Source organism: Laccaria bicolor, genomic scaffold (genome assembly GCF_000143565.1).
Source record: "Laccaria bicolor S238N-H82 LACBIscaffold_27 genomic scaffold, whole genome shotgun sequence".
Classification (NCBI taxonomy): Eukaryota; Fungi; Basidiomycota; class Agaricomycetes; order Agaricales; family Hydnangiaceae; genus Laccaria; species Laccaria bicolor.
The window spans coordinates 570,782-578,696 of record NW_001889898.1 but is presented as its reverse complement, the minus strand read 5'-3'; positions in this window follow the sequence as shown (position 1 = coordinate 578,696).

The window sequence follows — 7,915 nt, the reverse complement described above, 5'->3', positions numbered from 1 at the left end:
GAAGATATATTGCTTGGAAGCTACATATTTTGGGAGATACATTCAATCATCAGAATGAATACTACTGCAAGATATTTGGAATACATCCATTGCTGAAGAATATATTTGACAACTATATCTTGAACCAACAATATCTTTCCACTAAATCCTGAACCAAAATATATTTTTCAACCATATCCTGAATGCAGATACATTATTTCTCAGCTATACCCTGAACCCAGATATATTTATCAACAATACCCTGAACCAAGATATATTTATCAACTATATCCTGGATCAAGATACTTTTTTTTTTCAACTATAACTTGCATTTCCAACTACATCCTGAACCAAGATATATTTTTAAACTATATCCTGAACCAGGGAACCAGGATATAATACCAAGATATATCTTTCAACTAGATCTTGAACCAAGATATATTTTCAAGATATGCTGTAAAATTCAGATGAGAATGGTGCATTTTATTCAACATAACTACATAAATTTATATTACTATAGCTACATTAAATATTAATCAAAGGGAAGAGGGAGTGAGTACCAGGGAGTGAGAAAGAGGGTTGAGGGTGTGGCCCAGTGAGGGAGTTGGGGAGGGGGCTTTAGCCAATAAAAGAGGGTGATGGGGTGACAGCCAATGCTGAAGGGGGGTGGTGGGAAATTATGGAGGTGGGGAGGGGTGGTAGAAAATGATGGAGGGGGGAAGGGGTGGTAGGCAAGGCAATGAGGGAGGGAGGGGGCAAGGGGTTATAGGTAATAAGGGAGGGGGGGGCAGGGGGTGGCAGGCAATGAGAAAGGGAGGGAGTGCTGGGAAATGAAGGAGAGGGGGAGGGTGTGGTGTGTAGCTTCAATATTAAAGGGAGGGGGAGAGAGGGGTGGGGAGTGATGGAGGGGGGAGGGAGTGATGGGGAGGGGGAGTGGTAGAGAGTGAAGGGGGAAGCAAGGAAGGGCAGGGAGGGATGGGGAGAGGGAGAGGGGGGTAAGTAGGCATGGAGGGGGGAGCAAGGCAGTGATGGGGGGAGGGGGTCGTTGGTTGCCTTCGTTCCTGGGAGGTCGTCTTCGTCTCGTTCATCGGGCTCGTGGACATCCGAGGGCGGTCGTGGACGTCGGTGGGCAGTCGTTGTCTTTGGTGGGCGGTCGTGGACGTTGGTGAGCGGTCGTAGACGTTGTTGGGCAGGCGTGGACGTTGGTGGGAGGGGTTCGTGGTCGTCCGTAGGCGCTGGTGGACGTTGGTGGGCGCTCGTGGACGTCGGTGGGCAGTCATTGTCGTTGGTGGGCGATCGTGGACTTTGGTGGGCGCTCGTGGATGTTGGTGGGTGCTCGTCATCGTTCGTGGGCGGTGGTCGTCATCGTTGGTGGGCGATCGTGGTCGTCCGTAGGTGGTTGTGGTCGTTGGTGGTCCACCGCCCACATCCTCACGTCGTCTTCGTTTTTTGGGGTGTCGTAGCGGTCCTCGAGGCGAAACAAATACGACGAACGACGACTGATGTCGTCGTTCGTCGTTTGGTTGCCACGTCGCAGCTAGCGACGTGGCATCTGGTTGGTGTCAGAATGGAGAGCAGTGTGGTGGTGACTGCTTACCAGAGAGAGTTGGGCACGAGCTCGGCACCGTCGTCCTCGTCTGCGGTCGACCATCGATCTCGTGTGCTTGCTGGGGGTTGACGTGGCGTGGCTGCATGTCGTTCTTGGTGCCGGGGTGGTTGTGGTTGGCCCGTAACGATGTTGTGTGTCGTTGTGTGCCGTCAGCGTCGTTATTGGGTTGCGGTGGGTGCGCTGTGGCGTGTGCCGTTCGTCGACTTTTGTGTCGTTGGTGTGGACTGGGTGTGGACGGTGCCGGTGGGGTGGGTGTTTACATCGTGGTTGTGGGTTGAACGTTGAATGTGAAGGGAGAAGCCATGTCACAGACTGTGACGTTGGCATCAACGTTCGAACTCGCGTGCGCGCTCAAACCTGTAGCGCCCACTGTTTCTAGTTGATACTGTAGTGTCCATTATGAAACTTTGTAGTATCCCCCTATTTATTGAAGAGAATTACAGTGTCCGCTTCTTGGGAAAACAAAAATTTGTAGTGTCCACTTTTTGGGACCAGCTTTTTCATTACAAAACTTTGTAGTGTTTGCTTTTTTGGGACTACAAAAATTTGTATTCTCCTCTTTATCATTACAAAGTCTTGTGTACTACCAGCTTTTTGAGACTACAAAAATTATGGTCTCCTCTTTTTCATTACAAAAGCTTTATGGTTAAGAATGACCCAGCTATCTACTCTTTGTCTGTAGCACAAATCTTGATATCATCTAGATTTTCTGACAGTAGTGTCCTTGACTCTCCAAAGAAGTTGACTTTAACCACATAATTCTGTCTTTGTACACTCCTTAGAATTATGGTGAAGGATTTCTATGACAAGGGAATAAAATAGAAAGACAGGACCTCTTACACTGAGATGTCAGAAAGACAGTGCAAAATTTGTAGCCTCAAAAAGCTAATACTACAATGAGTGGAGGGTGCAAACTTTTCTAATAAATAAAAGTCTATTCTATGGAGGGTACAAAGACAGAATGATAGGTACAAACTTTTGTAATGAAGAAAAGAGGAGACTATGAAATTTTGTAGTCCCAATACTACAAGTTTTGTAATGAAAAATGCAGACACTCAAATTTTACTCTTCCAAAAAAGCAGACACTCAGTCCTGTAACAGAATGATGAATTGGCTGAAACAGTGGGCGGTCTTACGCGCATGCGCGAGAACGTGATCTTGCACATTGATGCCAACGTCACACAGTGTGACTGGGTGACGTTGCCTCTTGCTTCCACCCACAACAACCACCGTCAATGCCAATGACTCCACCTCACCACCACATCGCCGCCATGCCAGGTCACGCAACCCCCACCACCGCAACACCCTGGCCGCCCAAGAACGACGCCAACTGCCCAATAAACCACACACAACGAAGACGGCAACCGGCAAATGACGACCAGTGCGAACAAACGACCACGTCCGCCTAGCAACATCGACAACCCCAATCAATGGGGGAACGATGCCCACCGCCCACGAAATCCGACCACCGGCACCCACGAAAGTCGACGAGCGACGCCACGGCCCAGAGCCACCAACGACCCCATAAGCGAGCTGCGACGTGGCAACTACGCGACACCGACAAACAACGACAACGACGGGCGATTGGCGGCTAGCACCCCCACGTCACCCACGATGGCGGAGACGACGACGACGATGACTACTTCGTCGTCGCGTAATCGTCATCGCCATTTTATAGTGAATACAGTAAACGGTAAGCCCTCCACCCCTATTACCAGCCAAATAACTAACTAACACCCACCCACCACTTCTTGAGCGCCCACAAGGGTCATTAACGCACGTCGACAAGGGCGCACGACCACACAACGGCCCTCGACAAAGGGTGATGAGCACCCGCCCACCACTTCACCAACGCCCACCACGGTCATCGACGAAGGACGACGAGAGATCATCAGTGCCCACCACGGCTGTCAACGAAGAACGACGAGTGCCCCCACACCACCAATCTCGACGAAGCACGACAGGCGCCCACACCAGTTCGTGAGCGCCGCACCACCTTGTTTTATATTGGATATACAGTAGATATTCTCACAATGCATATACTCGTAATGCATAAATCTCATAATGCATGACATTTTCAGGGGACCAACTTGGTACGCGGGGATTTATGCATGGAACGTCATATCGAATAATGCATATCATATTTTGGCATTATGCATTACCAGATCTACAGATTTACCAGGTATTTACCTGTTTGCCTCATTGTACCTGAGTTTTTCAGGACCAAAGTCTACCCTGATATACCCTGTGTGCCACGAATACACTGCTCGAGAGTAGTATCCAATTTTGCCAACACTTTTCTATCATTCTATGCCAGCTGCTGAGGAGAAGAAGCGGAAACCTCGAGACGGGCACAAGCCCTATGCACCTCGTGCCCCTCGTGCCCCAAAAAACATTGACACCCCTCAGACCTCGGCCATCAGTAAACCTAGCATGGTTCGAGAACACCTCACACTCCATGACTGGCTCGGCGTCGTGCAGTATTTTGACTTGAATCAACCCATTTCGCAAGAAGAGGTCGTTAAACATTTTGCGGGCAGGGCTGATGGGGCTTTGAGGTTTTCACAATCTGCCCTTTCTCGACACCTGTCAAAGAAAGGACGTGAGGAAGATCAGTCTCGACTTGCGGCAAACCCAACAGCCTTGTCAGGAAAAAAGGCTCGGATCGTCACACGTCCTGACGTCGAGAGGGCACTTGTTTTGTGGGTGAAACATATGGAAGAGAAGCTGGAGCACGTTACGGGAGCGATGCTGGTCGCGAAGCGGGCGAAGTTTGAGGATCAATTAGGTGTTCCAGATGCGGAACGGCTGAAAAGCGATGGTTGGGTGCAGCGCTTCTGTAGAACGTGAGAGTTGCCAAAGTGACTCACCGTAATCATGATGCTGATGGAATCCTCACAGTTATAAATTGAAGGAATACCGGAGGCATGGAGAGGCAGGATCTGTAGACCTAGAAGCTGTCGAGAAAGAAAGGGCAAGAATTTCTGAGGTTGTCGCTCAGTATGCAAAGCGTGATCGTTTCAATTTTGATGAGACAGGACTGTTTGGATTGTAAGATTTCCGAGTTTAGAAATCTAATTTACTGACCATGCATACAGTGCACCGCCTGACCGAGGCCTTGCTACAAAGCAGATGTCAGGTAAAAAACGTAGTAAAAATCGGATCACGCTGGGTTTTGCTTGCAACGCAGATGGTTCAGAAAAGCTCGAGATTTTTTTCATCGGAAAGTCAAAGCAACCTCGCTGCTTTGGGAAACGAAGTCCCAAGGATCATGGTTTTTATTACCGTAACAATAAGACTGCCTGGATGACGAGTGTTTACTTTGAGGAGTGAGCCTCATCTCGTTCTTGTCTATTCTGGCTTGACTAAATTCTTTTTTGCGTACTTAGATGGATTAAGCTACAAGATATCCAATTTAAGCGACAGAACCGTAAAGTCCTCCTTCTAATCGACAATTTTTCGGGCCATGACATCCCATACACACCCACCAACATCCATCTAGAGTTCTTCGAGCCCAACATGACCTCATTTGTCCAACCCCTCGATGCCGGGATCATTCGATGTGTCAAGGCACATTACAGGCGAGCGTTCTGCCTGCGCGCGATCGAGCTTGACGAGGCCGGTGAAGACGACATCTACAAGATTAACCTCCTCGAGGTTATGCTCATGGTTAAGGAAGCCTGGAAGGCCATGACACCTGAGACAATTACAAACTGTTGGAATCACACGAAAATACAGAATCAGAAAAGCGCACCTGTTGCGCTCGCAACCTCAACCACTCCCAGAGCTACGTTGACGGCGGTTTCCATTGCTCCTACCCCTTGCTCAACGACGGCTGCATTGGCTGATGATGGTGCATGGGAAATCCTCCGAGAATTCGCCAACGGCACCATTTCGTCGCTCCCGCAAGTTGAGAGCCGTCTCCAGGCGCACTTAGGGGATCGTTATCGATTCGCTGATTGGAAATTGGCTGTTGACGCCGTGTTTGGAGCTGAAGACGATGTCGAAAAAGCGGTATCAGCTATTGAAGACCTTCAAAAGCAAGCACGTACCGTGACAACGACGGCACCCACCACTCCCAGCCCAACTGCACCACGCCCCGAGCTGAATCAGCTCACCCTGTTGGAGAATGGTTTGATGGAGTGCGTGACGAAGCTGGGAGACCGTAAACGAATCCATGGGACACGTCCGACACTTGAGGATCTGCTCAACCCAGTTGAGGAAAGAGAGATCGGCAGATCCGAGTTTCCTTTTCCTGGCGGCGATGCCGAGATCGTTGCCAAGGTGGTTCGAGAATCCCAACCGGGGGGGGATGAGGAGGCTGAGGACGAGGGAGAAGACTCGGATGAAGAGCAGGAGGATGTGGCCCCATCATTGGCAGAAGGAATGGAGCTGTGTGAGCGTTTGGAGAAGCTGTGTGTCAACCACTCAGAGGCTCGCGGCGTGTCAACACTGCTTTTGCAACAACAATTGCGCAAATTAAGGGCTCATCTTCATGTTGTTCAAGTGAAATCAGTCCGACAAACTACTCTCAACTCTTTTTTCAGTAGTAACCTCTCTCCCATGGATGTCGATAGCCTGTAAATACGCAGTCTTTCCAGTTTTCGTCTCACTACATAAAGGACATTTCGAAGCGTGACATTTTTGGCTGAGGTCACAAATAGTCACATTTTGTGACATATTTCATCTTGCATAAATCCCACAATGCATAGAAAAAGTCGGGGACCGGCATTATGCATTGTGAGAATATCTACTGTAGTAAGTAACCCCCACTCCTAACTCTATCACTCCCACTCAACCCCCTCCATCACTCCCTTCCTCCCTTCCTTAGTCCCTTCCCCTGGCTCACTCCTTCCCTTCCCTTCCCCACTCCCTTCCCCCTTCCTTGATCCCTTCCCCCTTCCTCACTCCCTTCCCCATTGCTCACCCCTTTCACCCCCTTCCTCGCCACCTCTCCCCTTGCTCTCCCTTCCCCCCTTGCTCTCCCTTCCCTTCCCCCCTTGCTCACTCCTTTCCTCCCTCTCTCCCTCACTCCCCCCTTCCTCACTACCTGCTTCCCTTTGCTCAATACTCAATGTAACAATATATATTTATGTAGTAATATTGCAATAAACTGCATTTTTCTGCTATCCTGTCACTATAGTCAAATACTCAAACATGATAATTTTACACAATAAGTTTTAGATATATCCTGGTTCATGATACAGCTTATGAATATATCTTGGTAATATATCTTGGTTCAAGATAAAGTTGGAAGATATATCCTTGTTCAAGATATAGCTTAAGAATCTTGGTGATATATCCTGGTTCAATATATAGCTTAAGAATATATCTTGGTAATATATCCTGGTTCAATATCTTGTTGAATATATATTTTTGTTCAAAAAAAAAAAAAAAGAAAAAGTTGAAGTATATATCCTTTTGTTCAAGATATAGCTTGAGAATATATATTGGTAATATATCCTAGTTCAATATCTTGTTGAAAATATATCTTGGTTCAAGATATAGTTGAATGATTTATCCTGGGTCAGGATATAATTGAAATATATGTCTTGTGAATATATCCTTGTGGAAAGATATATCTTGGTTCAGCATCTGAGTGTCTGGAGAGCTTGATTGTGTGTAGTAACCAACCAGCTATACAGACACTGAGAGGGATGGTGGGTGGGTCAAAAAATTAACTTAATCAAAATATTCATGATATGGTTGAAAAATAGGTCTTGGTTCAGGATTTAGTGGAAAGATATGTGTGACTCCATACTATGACATGGTGAACAGAATTTGTTAGAGGAGAATGGAATTGGTTGTCCATAAATTTACAATCAAGAGTCAAGAGGAAGGGAGGGAGAGGAGAAGAGGAGGAGAGGAAGAGAGGAAGAGAGGAAGAGAAGGAGAGAAACAACAAAGAACTTGGTGAACTCTTGTCTGTGAAAGTGGGTTGGGAGAGATGTTTGATATCACATGCAGGGGTTTGACTGGCAGGGGATGGTAATGCAGATGTTGGTGGGGTATGCAGATAAGGTGCAACTGGAGAGAGAAAGAGGGAAACAACAAAGAACTTTGTGAACTCTTGTTTTTGAAAGTGGATTGCAAGAGATGTTTGACATCACATGCGGGGGTTACAACTGGAGATTCAGAGCTGAAGTAGAGGCAGAGGTGGAAGGGATTGTATTATAAGGCTGCCCAAAGTACTTTGTTAACTCTGAGCAGCTAGAAAACTTTATAGTGTGGACTGTATTCATAGTGTCAAAGTGCATAATTGTGACAGATATGGGATTCCATCCTTCTTCTATATGGTTTACTTTCCATTACTTAGCAGTCACATGA